Raw genomic sequence first — 13,760 nt, 5'->3', positions numbered from 1 at the left:
TATAAATAGAACAACCATTATTCTCTGACTTAAATGAGTAGCCGTCTCGCATTAAGCAAGACCCTGATACAATGTTCATGCTTAAAGCTGGTACTAAATAACAATTATTAAGGTTTAAAACTAATCCCGACGGTAGATGTAGAGGTAGCGTGCCGACGGCGATCACATCGACCTTTGAACCATTCCCGACGCACATTGTCACCTCGTCCTTGGACAGTCTCCGCTTATTCCGCAGTTCCTGCTTTGAGTTGCAAATGTGAGCAACAACACCGGTATCAAATACCCAGGAGCTACTACGAGCGCTGGTAAGGTACACATTAATAACATGTATATCACATATACCTTTAACGTTGTCGGCCTTCTTGTCCACTAAGTATTTGGGGCAGTTCCGCTTCCAGTGACCTTTTCCTTTGCAATAGAAGCACTCAGTCTCAGGCTTGGGTCCATCTTTTTTCTTCTTCCTGGCATCTGGCTTACCGGGCGCGGCAACAGCTTTGCCGTCTTTCTTGAAGTTCTTCTTACCCTTGCCTTTCTTGAAACTAGTGGTCTTGTTGACCATCAACACTTGATGCTCTTTCTTGATTTCTACTTCTGCAGACTTGAGCATCGAGCACAACTCGGGAATGGTCTTTTCCATCCCTTGCATGTTGTAGTTAAGCACAAAGCCTTTGTAGCTTGGTGGGAGAGACTGGAGGATTCTGTCAATTATAGCATCATCCGGAAGTTCGACTCCAAGTGAAGTCAAACGACCGTGTAACCCAGACATTTTGAGTATGTGCTCACTGACAGAACTGTTCTCCTCCATCTTACAGCTAAAGAACTTGTCAGAGACTTCATATCTCTCGACACGGGCATGAGCTTGAAAAACTAGCTTCACCTCCTGGAACATCTCATATGCTCCGTGTTTCTCAAAACGCCTTTGGAGCCCCGTTTCTAAACTGTATAACATGCCACACCTAACCAGAGAGTAGTCATCACTCCGCGTTTTCCAGACGTTCAGAATGTCCTGGGCTGCTACGGGAGTGGGAGGGTCACCTAGCGGCGCATCAAGGACATAAGCCTTTTTAGCTGCTTCAAGGATGAGCTTCAAGTTGCGAACCCAGTCAGCATAGTTGCTACCATCATCTTTCAGCTTGTTTTTCTCTAGGAATGCATTGAAATTGAGGTTGACGTTGGCCATCTACAATATTTATAAAGACAACTTTTAGACTAAGTTCATGACAATTAAGTTCATTTAATCAAATTAAGTATGAACTCCCACTTAAATCGACATCCCTCTAGTCATCTAAGTGATACATGATCCATGTTGACTAACCCGTGTCCAATCATCACGTGAGACGGACTAGTCACCATGGTGAGCAACTTCATGCTGATCGTATTCAACCATACGACTCATGTTCGACCTTTCGGTCTCTTGTATTCGAGGTCATGTCTGTACATGCTAAGCTCGTCGAGTCAACCTAGGTGTTTTTGCGTGTGTAAATCTGGCTTACACCCGTTGTATGCGAACGTTAGAATCTATCACACCCGATCATCACGTGGTGCTTCGAGACAACGAACCTTCGCAACGGTGCACACTTAGGGGAATACGTCCTCGAAATTCTAAGAGGGATCATCTTATTATGCTACCGTCGTTCTAAGCAATAAGATGTAAAACATGATAAACATCACAATGCAATCATATAGTGACATGATATGGCCATTATCATCTTTGCTCTTTCGATCTCCATCTTCAGGCATCGCATGATCATCATCGTCACCGGTGTGACACCATGATCTCCATCATCGTGTCTCTGTGAAGTCGTCACGCCAACTACTACTATCACTACTACTATAGCTAACCGTTAGCAATGAAGTAAAAGTAGTAAGCACATGGCGTTGCATCTCATACAATAAATTAAGACAACTCCTATGGCTCCTGCCGGTTGTCATACTCATCGACATGCAAGTCGTGAAACCTATTACAATAACATGATCATCTCATACATCATACATGCAACATCACAACTTTGGCCATATCACATCACATGTCAAACCCTGCAAAAACAAGTTAGACGTCCTCTAATTGTTGTTGCAAGTTTTACGTGGCTGATTTGGGTTTCTAGCAAGAATGCCTTCTTACCTACATGACAGACACAACGATGATATGCCAAAGTTATTTACCCTTCATAAGGACCCTTTTCATCAAATCCAATCCGACTAGAGTAGGAGAGACAAACACCCGCTAGCCACCTTTATGCACGGTGTGCATGTCTGTCGGTGGAACCAGTCTCACGTAAGCGTACGTGTAAAGTCAGTCTGGGCCGCTTCATCCCACAATACCGCCGGAAAAGAATAAGACTAGTAGCGGCAAGAAAATTGACAAATCATCGCCCACAACTTTTGTGTTCTACTCGTGCATAGAATCTACGCATAGAAAACCTGGCTCGGATGCCACTGTTGGGTAACGTAGCATAAATTCAAAATTTTCCTACGCATACTCAGATCTTCCTATGGAGAGACCAGCAACGAGAGAGGGGTAAGAGCATCTTCATACCTTTGAAGATCGCTAAGCAGAAGCATTGCTAGAACGCAGTCGATGGAGTCGTACTCGCAGCGATTCCGATCTAGTGCCGAACTACAGCACCTCCGCGTTCAACACACGTGCAGCCCGGTGACGTCTCCCGCACCTTGATCCAGCAAGGAGGAGGGAGAGGTTGGGGAAGAACTTCAGCAGAACGATGGTGTGGTGTCGATGGAGAGACGAGGTCTCCCGGCAGGGCTTCGCCAAGCACCGGCAAAGAGGAGGAGGAAGAAGGGTAGGGCTGCGCCAAGAGAGAGGCAAAAGTCTAATCTCCAGTGGCCAAAAGTGCCCACTATATATAGGGGGAGGGAGGGGATGAGCCCCCTCGAGGGCTTCCCTCTCTTGGGGGGGCGGCAGCCCTAGATGGGGGCTGGTGCGGCGGCCAAGGGGGGAGAAGGGGTGTGGTGCACCCCTGGTGGGCCTTAGGCCCACCTCGCTTAGGGTTTGCCCCCCCCCCCTTTTCTCTCCCCCACGCATTGGGCTGAGTGGGGAGGCACACCATCCCACCTAGGGGCTGGTTCCCTTCCCCACTTGACCCACCTTACCTCCCGGGGTCGTTGCCCCCTTTCGGTGGACCCCCGGGGCCACCTCCGGTGGTCCCGGTGGTCCCGGTACGTTACCGGTGATGCCCGAAACACTTCCGGTATTCGAAACCATCCGTCCTATATATCAATCTTTACCTCCGGACCATTCCGGAGCTCCTCGTGATGTCCGGGATCTCATCCGGGACTCCGAACAACTTTCGGTAACCTCATATAACAATTCCCTATAACCCTGGCGTCATCGAACCTTAAGTGTGTAGACCCTACGGGTTCGGGAGACAGGCAGACATGACCGAGACGCCTCTTCGACCAATAACCATCAACGGGGTCTGGATACCCATGGTGGCTCCCACTTGATCCACGATGATCTCATCGGATGAACCACGATGTCAAGGATTCAATCAATCCCGTATACGATTCCCTTTGTTTGTCGGTATAGAACTTGCCCGAGATTCGATCGTCGGTATACCTATACCTTGTTCAATCTCGTTACCCGTAAGTCTCTTTACTCATTCTGTAGCACGTCATCGTGTGACCAACTCCTTAGTCACATTGAGCTCATGATGATGTTCTACCGAGTGGGCCCAGAGATACCTCTCCGTCACACGGAGTAACAAATCCCGATCTCAATTCGTACCAACCCAACAGACACTTTCGGAAGTACCCGTAGTGCACCTTTATAGTCACCCAGTTACGTTGTGACATTTGATACACCCAAAGCACTCCTACGGTATCCGGGAGTTGCACAATCTCACGGTCGAAGGAAAAGATACTTGACATTAGAAAAGCTTTAGCATACGAACAATACGATCTAGTGCTATGCTTAGGATTGGGTCTTGTCCATCACATCATTCTCCCAATGATGTGATCCCGTTATCAATGACATCTAATGCCCATGATCAGGAAACCATGATCATCTATTGACTAACGAGCTAGCCAACTAGAGGCTTTCTAGGGACACATTGTGATCTATTTATTCACACATGTATTACTGTTTCCTGTTAATACAATTATAGCATGAACAGTAGACTATTATCATGAACAAGGAAATATGATAATAACCATTTATTATTGCCTCTAGGGCATATTTCTAACAAGTGTTACTTGTTTTGCTATGCTGCTGTTACTACTATTGCTGCTACTGTTACTTGTTTTGCTCTGCTGCTGTTACTACTGTTGCTGCTACTGTTACTTGCTGCTGCTGTTACTTGCTACTGTTGCTACTTGCTACTGCTGTCACTACTCCCATTCCTTGCCACTCCTATTACTCGTTACACTGCTGCTACCTGCTATAATACTTTTTCTGGCACCGTTGCCGGGAAAGAATATTTCCCGTCCACAGGCAACTTACTGGCGCCATTGACACAACAGTTAGGAATAGTTTGTCGTCAATAGATCGTTTGTGGCACCGTTGCTATCATACTACTTTGCTACTGATACTTTGCTTGCAGACACTAATCTTTCAGGTGTGGTTGAATCTGACGCATTCAGCTGCTAATACTTGAGAATATTCTTTCACTTCTCGTCGTGCGAACCAACAAATTTGGGTTGAATAATCTACCCTCGAAAACTGCCGCGAACCCACGTGCTAGTGGGCTATTGCAAGACAATTTCAAATTGTTGAGCAACTGGAAGGAGCTCTTTTCTGGCTCTGTTGCCGTGGAGGCATCAAGTCTGGAATAGTTGCACGTCAACAAGTATTCAACCCAAATTTGTTGATTCGACACAAGGGGAAGCCAAAGAATATTCTCGAGTATTAGCAGTTGAGTTGTCAATTCAACCACACCAGAAAGACTTAGTATGTGCAGCAAAGCTTCAGTAGCAGAGTAGTGTGATAGTAACGGTAGCAGCGGTAACAGTAGAAGTAGTGACAACACTAGCGGTAAAGTAACTTAGCAAGGGACAGCAGGAAAAGCTCGTAGGCATTGGATCGGTGATGGATAATTATGTCGGATGACATTCATCATGTAACAGTTATAACATGGGGTGATATGTAACTAGCTCCAGTTCGTCAATGTAATGTAGGCATGTATTCCGTATTTAGTCATACGTGCTTATGGAAAAGAACTTGCATGACATCTATTGTCCATCCCTCCCGTGGCAGCGGGGTCCTAACGGAAACTAAGGGATATTAAGGTCTCCTTTTAATAGTGAACCGGAACAAAGCATTAGCACTTAGTGAATACATGAACTCCTCATACTATGGTCATCTCCGGGAGTGGTTCCGGTTATTGTCCCTCCAGGGTTGCCGGGTCATAACACATAGTAGGTGACTACAACTTGCAAGATAGGATCAAGAACACACATATATTGATGAAAACATAATAGGTTCAGATCTGAAATCATGGCACTCGGGCCCTAGTGACAAGCATTAAGCATCGCAAAGTAGTAGCAACATCAATCTTAGAACATAGTGGATAATAGGGATCAAACCCCATCAAAACTAACTCGATTACATGATAGATCTCATCCAACCCATCACCGTCCACCAAGCCTACGATGAGATTACTCACGAACGATGAAGAGCATCATGGAATTGGCGATGAAGGATGGTTGGTGATGATGACGTCATCGATTTCCCCTCTCCGGAGCCCAGAATGGACTCCAGATCTGCCCTCCAAAGGAAGAACAGGTGGTGGCGGCGGCTCCGTGTCGTGAAACGCGATGAACTCTTCTCTCCTAATTTTTTTCCGGGCGAGAGAGAATATATAGAGCTGGAGTTGGAGGCTGCAGAGCCATGAGGGCCTCACAAGCCTGCGAGGCGCAGCCAGACGGGGGCGAGGGGGGCCTCCTGGGCTTGTGGGCTCCTTGCTCCGTCCCTCCAAGTAATTCTTGCGCCAGTACTTTTTATATATTCCACAAAAAATCCTCGTAAATTTCCAGGTCATTCCGAAAACTTTTACTTCTCCACAAAAACAACACCATGGCAATTCAGCTGAAAACAGCGTTAGTCCGGGTTAGTTCCATTCAAAGCATGCAAATTAGAGTCCAAAACAAGGGCAAAAGAGTTTGGAAAAGTAGATACGATGGAGACGTATCAGTGCATATCGGGACCAAGGTGGTTCCTACGGTCGGTGGAGCAAGAGGCCAGCAACGAGGTGGTCTAATCCCGGCGAGGCCGCGGCAGTGCGATGGCATGGGGGAGTCGGGGCAGGGCAGCGACAAGGCATGAAGGTCGGGGGTGGCCGGTGACGATGAGGGTCGGGCCACTATGATGAGAGGGGGCGAGGTGGGGCGGCGGTGAGGCATGGTGGTCGGGGGGTGGCGGGCGGCGACGAGGCCCATAGGCGCGGGCGACGGCGACGACGGGATGGAGTCATGGGGAGAGGGGTGGGAGGGGTTAGGGTTAGGAAGTGACGAGGGTGTGTGGGGAGAGGGAGAGGTCCGGAGGGGTTAGGGTATACAGTTAGATGGGCTTTCATGGACTTATAGGTTAGTAGCGGGCACAAGACACAGACTGCCACTTCTATTTTTGGGCAGAATTGCCATGGGATAAAAGAATAATTGCGGCGGGCAAGTATGGATGCCCGCCACTGATAACTCAGCTACTAGTGGTGGGCATAATTTTGTGTGTGCCACAAGTAACATTTGCCCATCACAAATATGGACAAGTGTTAAATGTGACGGGTGCAGACCGGCGCCCGCCACTGCTATGCCAATTGAAGTGGCGACTGGGCTCTCGTGCCCGCCACTGTTATTAGCAGTCGTGGGTGCGAGACTTCGTCCGTCACTCGTTTGAGGTCACCTATAAACCCTTTCCCAGTAGTGACTATTCGGGTGCTATTATCATTGGCTGCCTCACACGGTCTTCTCGCTCATAAAATGGACGTTAAGATGGTTTACCTCAATGGAGAGTTGGATGTGGAAATTTACATGGATCAGCCCGATGGTTTTGTAGTACCTGGTCAGGAAGGGAAGGTGTGAAATTTATTGAAGTCTTTATATGGCCTTAAACAAGCTCGCAAGCAGTGGCATCAGAAGTTTGAAAGAATATTAACTCTTGCAAGATTTCTTGTAAGCAAAGCTGACAAGTGTGTGTAGTGTCACCAGGGAGGGACCGAAGGAGTTATTCTCTGTCCGTATCTCGATGACATACTGATCTTTGGAACCAAACTTGATTTAATCAAGGAGGTTAAACATTTTGTATCTCATTTTTTGAGATGAAGGATCTAGGAGTTGCAGATGTTATTCTGAACATCAAGCTGCTGAGAGATAAGAATGGTGCGATCATAATGCTTCAATCTTACTATGTGGAAAAGGTCTTGAGTCGCTTTGGGTATAGCGAGTGCAAGCTTTCTCCAACTCCATATGATGCTAGTGTGTTGCTTCAAAAGAATCGACAGATTCCTAAAGATCAACTGAGGTATTCCCAGATTATTGGCTCACTTGTGTATTTGTCGAGTTCCACGAGGCCTGACATCTCGTTTCCCGTCAACAAACTAAGTCGGTTTGTATCAAACCCGGGAGATGATCATTGCATTGCGCTTGAGAGAGTTATGTGATATTTGGAAGGCACTTCGAGCTACGGGATTCACTACACTGGGTACCCGAGGGCACTAGAGGGTTATAGTGACTCAAACTGGATATATGATGCTGGTGAGATTAAGGCTAGAAGTGGTTATGTTTTTACACTTGGTGGTGGTGCGGCTTCCTAGAAGCCTTGCAAGCACACCATCTTAACGAGGTCAACTATGGAAGCAAAACTCACAACATTAGACACGACCACTATTGAAGCAGAGTGGCTTTGTCACCTCTTGATGGACTTACCTGTGGTTGAAAAACAAATACCCACTATCGTGATGAACTATGATAATCAAACTGTGATCATGAAGATAAACCGTTCTGAGGATAATATGAAGTCCTCAAGACATGTGAAGAGGAGATTGAAATCTGTCAGAAAATTGAAAAACTCTAGAGTTATTGCGTTGGATTATATCCAAACGTCTAAGAACTTGGCAGATCCCTTCACAAAGTGTTTATCACATAATTTTTCTAGGAAATGCATCGATGGAGATGGATTTGACACCTGTCGTATGAGTTCTCCATAGTGGTAACCCACTCTATGTGATCAGAGATCCCAGAAAGTAGAAGTGGGAGACAAGTTATTGGACAGCTCGAAGGAGAGTATCCGTATGTCGGTTATCGCACTCCTTGAAGATGCAATACTCTCATAATCTGCATGGAAGGTTGATGCTTATCTTAATGTGTTCCAAGTGGCTTATTTGGGTAAGCAGAGATGTTGTCGTGCAGAGCATCTCCTCAGGAACACACCTATATGAATTGGGCTTTTAAATGTCGCAGTATGTGAGAATTGGGTATTCTCTAATAATTTCATGAAAGGCCCTGGAGTATGACGTATACGCTCCACCCGCGGTGAAGCCTTGCGACAGCTTAGTATCGGTCAAGGATTTGTGTGAAACTAGTCCCACAAAAGCTTGTAGTTCAAGGCATAGTCCACTATTCAAGTTGTGATCTAGTATAGCATAAAATTTTAATTTGAAGTTCAACCTAACAGTCTCCATTAAGCACCGGTATATAAACAATGTATTGGAACTAAGAAATGAGATGTGCCAATGAGACTTTGTGGGGGGTTGTTGGATTTTTGTTAGTGGGCCTTTGGTCCAAAGCCCTACTAAAATCGGAAATTCTGATGGCCCATTCTTCTTGGGTGTGTGTGGTATGAGCGGGACTAAAGTTGTCTCATACCGCTAGTTGGGAGAGAGTTACACCTCCTTATAACGCGAGCTCCTCTAGCACTTGTACGAGCATGAGACGAGGAGTCCTACATGTGTGCTCCTCCTCCTCGCTCGCCTCGCCACGACGTGCGATTGAGCCGAGCCAAGCTCATACCTATGCGCTTATTTTTGTCTGCCGGGAACAAGAGTCCGTAACAGACACACCATGATCTGATACATAGGATTGAGGGCTATTACCGACTCACAAATGGGTCCAGCCCACGTCTCTCCACCCGAATGCGCATATATATACGCGAGGTACCTGTCAACCCTAGTCGGTGTCACAACATATGGTTTCGCACCGTTCCAGATCATTGCCTCGCCATCCACGTCTTCTTAATCCCTCCTTCCGGTGTGCACCGCGAGAAGGGACAACAGGCCTCTGAAACCCCGCCTCTCGTGATCCTATACGGGGGAGGGGCGATTAGCTTTTTGGGAAGCACACTCGCACGACTGCTGGCAGCGACTACTTCCCAAATGACGACTTTTTTTCCGATCTCGGCAACCTGTTCATCAACAACATGGCCGACAACACCAACGCTAGCGGTTTTGCTTTCGCTGCACCGTATTCAATCCTATCCTCTTTGTTTGATACTAGCAAAAGGGCTCATGCGTTGCAACGGGAGAAAGAAATACCACACGGCACACGCTCTTAATTTATAAAAAATGTCTATAATTGGAGAATTTATAGTTATGATACAAATAAAGATGGTCTTATCCTACAAAAATGCAGTTCAAAATTTCACAGGTCTTCTATTTTAACACGGCTTGCATGTAGATTTAATACGCACAAAGAATCAGTCAAGTGACCTTTAGTTTCATCTCTAATCCTGATTTTGTTGACGTGTTCATCCCCAACCTGGATGAGTACCGGTATGAAAGAAAGACGAATAATGACTTATTTATTAAGATTGCACCCTAGATAGTATTTTTATTAAACGTTTAACAGATAAAATAATATCATATTTAAATTCTACATATTTTTTTAATCAAATTCCATGTATAATATATTAAATTTGGAGTTACGGTTTAAAAGATATGAGTATTTTAAAAAATATTTAATATATACTACAAGTTTAATGTCATAAACAGTAAGGGTTTTTTTGTAAAATCATCTCGGTGGATTTTCCGACGGAAGCGATAGCCTCTTTATTATTATTAGGTAAAGATTATACTAGAATTCCTATGTTTAGTTTGCGTTGTAGATTTAATCTATTTGTCTAATACGTTAGTCTGCATGATTAGTTTAATCTTTATCATTACCATCATGATTTATTTTTTGTTTATTTAAATTAAATCTCGTACTAATTTGCTCATATATTCAACAGTTTATGTTAAAGGTGCAGGAATTCGGACACCGAGACACGCCCGTGGACCAATGAGGTACCTGTAGATGGCAAACTACGTACGGACAGCTCGGTTCAGACGTATTCGGGTGTTTTGAAAGTCGGGGTGGGAAATGCCATATGCATGATAAACATTCATTGAATGCAGGGATTCATGTTTGGGAAAAGAGAAGGTACGGGAAAGAGAATGGAAGTGAAGCTAGACGAATAAATGATTATTATTATTCTATGATGTCTCTTTGCCTCCATCTCCGGGGATGTGTTACCCCATGGGTGGCCATTGTACGATGCGGATGTGACGTAGGTACCAATCATGTGCTCATGTATTTCACAAAGACACTCAATCAAGAGGATGTACGGTAGAGAACCCTAGCTAGGCCGCGCGTCTCTTTTCAACAAGCCATACTAGATGGCTTTTGATCGCTCACTGTGTCCGTGGCCATAAAGTAAGCTTGCGGGAGCCATCCTTTCGTGTACGGCGTACGTACTTCATCCATGCAAAAATTATACTGAAACCTGCGTGATTTCTGGACGTCGTGTGATTGCCTACATCATCACATATTTGTACCGTATAAATGAATAGACAGCCATACCCCCCGCAAAATATGAAAATAGTCTACCTAGCATGGGATAAATTTTCTAAGCAATAAAGGAGCGGAAATGTCAAAACATTTTGTTCCAGATTGACTTTGGGCCTCTTTTTTCTTAGGGTTCGATTAAGATTTCATTTTTAGTGCAAAAATTTTCTATTGCAAGCTATAGCACACATTTGTTGTTTTCAGGTTAGTAGGCTCTCGGTTCAACCACCTAATCCTATGACTGAAAGAAAACATTGAATACTATTTTTTTAGACAATCATTGAACATTGTTATATGCTTACAACAGAGAAACTGTGACAGAATGCTTTTAAAAGATGTTGTAATCAAATCACAGAACAACACATGTCTTTTCGCAGTCATGTTAATAGGGAGAGGAAAAATGCCATCGGTATCTTATGCACAACGTGTAACCTTCCCTTGCTTCACCGATTTACAAGCAAGATCTACATTATGTGACACTTTCAATCAAATCCATCAATTCTCTATATTGTCTCGATTCTCGATGTTTCTACAAAGTATGGATTTCTTGATGATCAAGCACCTCTATGTTCAATTTATGCATGCCCTAGTGTTATGTAATTCCGTTCATCTGCCTTAGTTGTTCTTCAGAGTAGGCAAGGTCTGAAAAGAGGTCAAATTAGCCGAGCGGTAATAATGACCGTGATAAATATTTTTAGTTCATTAACAGGGCAAAAGCCTTAGGTTTAGCTGTTGGTGCGCATGATGCAACTTTCCACCATGTCGGATGTCCTCCTTTGGTGTTGGACTCGGGATGGTTAGTACGATTCCAAAACTTATTACGTTGCTTCCATTCAGGGGATAGTTGGTTTGTGTTCCTAGATTCTTTTAACACAATACAAATGCAGACGCGCATACATACGCACATACATACATTACTATGAACGCACATATGCACACACTAGCTCTAAAGCACCTTCGAAAGGCTGAGCCGAAATATCATATTTAAATTGATAAAGTTTCCTATTGAACACGCTGCACCGAAACACATGAAATAGATCCTGTAAAATGCGGACACCAATGTCAAATATAAGATTTTAATTCTAATGGGCTAAGTATACCACTGTCCTTCTAACCATTCAATCATGATTCGCCGAGCCAATGGAAGTCTTGGTTGCCTCCTCGGGTCAAGTTCTTCGTCTGGCTTGCATATCCGGACTGTTTTTGTATGGTAGAGCGGCTTAGACAGAAAGATCTCCATCATGCTCCTTCTTGCACGATATGCGAGTAGCTAGTCAGAGGAGACAATGGCCCATCTCCTCACTAGTTACCCTTTCTTGTGCTCGATGTGGCATGAGGTGCTCTCTTGGATCCATTTGATGACACCTTCCCCTCTGCAGGAACGACTTCATGGACTGGTGACATCATCATAACTATATCTCAGTCCTCATGTCGGTCTAGAAGGGCAGTGACTCTGCTATAATGTTGGTGGTATGGTGTATCATGAAGCACGAGAACACAATCGTCTTCGACGACTTGTAGCTGAGCTTGCTTCCCTATTTGATGTGATCATGTCGGAAGCGAGGCAATGTATGTTAAGGGGTGCTAACGGGCTACCAATATTGATAGAGTCTAGAGGATAGGAGTGTTGTGATGTAACTCTTCTTCTATCAATGCATCGAACTGCAAGTCGTTTCTGTTTTATCGAAGAAGAAAAAACATCATGTTGCATTGCAACGAAGCGAAGGTTCACCAGTAGCTTGATAAATGATCAAAAAGAAAGGAAAAAAGTAAACTACATGTCATATAACTTCCCGCGGAATCACAGTAGAAAAGAAACTTCATAACTAGGTTGGTGATGCGTTCTTGATCTTGGTCTTCTTAATAGGATACTGGATGGGCGATTAAGCATGCAAGATCAAGTTCAGAGGCTTGATTATGCAGGTGCAATGTTAGGAGGTGGTTGCCCGCGCCGCAGAAGCAATGGCTTAGGCCCTGTTTGGTTCCAAATAAGTCACCAACTCATAGGTTAAAAAGTGAAAAAGTGACTTATTTTGTCAAACAGGTCCAACTTATAAGTCACCCCAACTTATAAGTCATAAGTTGCTCCACCCCAACTTAAAACTTATAAGTCACTTACTTTTGGGTGGGTCCCATCACTTTTTCAGCCGGCCCACAGCGCATCCCACTCGTGACCACCGCGCACCCCACGCACCGCGCACCCCACGCCTCCCCGCCGCGCACCCCAGGCACCGCGCACCCCACGCCTCCATCGCGAGCTCGCCGCCGCCGCCCTCCATCGCGAGCTCGCCGCCGCGGCCCTCCATCGCGAGCTCGCCCCGGTTGGATCCGCTCGCCTCCGCCCGGATCCGCTCGCCTACTCCGATCGGCGCCCTGTCTCCACCATGGCCGGTAGGAGCTTCGCCGCCCTTTTCCAAGATTCCCAAGGCGCTGACGAGGAAGATGACTTCTTTGCTGACGGCTCCCATGTCGGCAACTACTCCCCATCGATTCATGCGGCTGCTGCTCCGTTTCGCGCTCCGGCGGCTGGAGGCTTCTCTCTGCGCGTGGGTGCCCTGGGCGCGGCGACTGGAGGTCTGGGCGCGGCGACTGGAGGCCTGGGTGCGGCCCTGACCTTCCTCGATCCGCCAGCGCCGGGGGGACTGGACCTGAACTCCGAGGCGGCGGCGTTTCCTACCCTGTCGGAGTACCAGCATGTTCTGCAGCCTCAGGAGGCTCCTCCCCGTCGACGCAGCGGCAAGCATGTGGTGGCCATGGCTGGACGCGGTCGAGGTGCGGGCCGAGGCGCAGGTGGCCGAGGAACCTCATCCAGCGCCGGCATGCCTCCTCGTCCAGCAAGGTCAGGGGCTGGTCGTGGTGGTGGTGTAGTCAAGCGCGGCAGGTCCCTGACCAATGCCGCAAGCGCTCAGACTGGAGGCCACATTGACCTGGACGACGACGAAGAAGGCTTCTACTGTACAAACTCCAACATGCTCCAGAACTCCGACGAGGAAGAA

The sequence above is a fragment of the Hordeum vulgare genome, chromosome 3H (assembly GCF_904849725.1).
Source record: "Hordeum vulgare subsp. vulgare chromosome 3H, MorexV3_pseudomolecules_assembly, whole genome shotgun sequence".
Lineage (NCBI taxonomy): Eukaryota > Viridiplantae > Streptophyta > Magnoliopsida > Poales > Poaceae > Hordeum > Hordeum vulgare.
Note: the sequence above shows the minus strand (reverse complement) of the source record.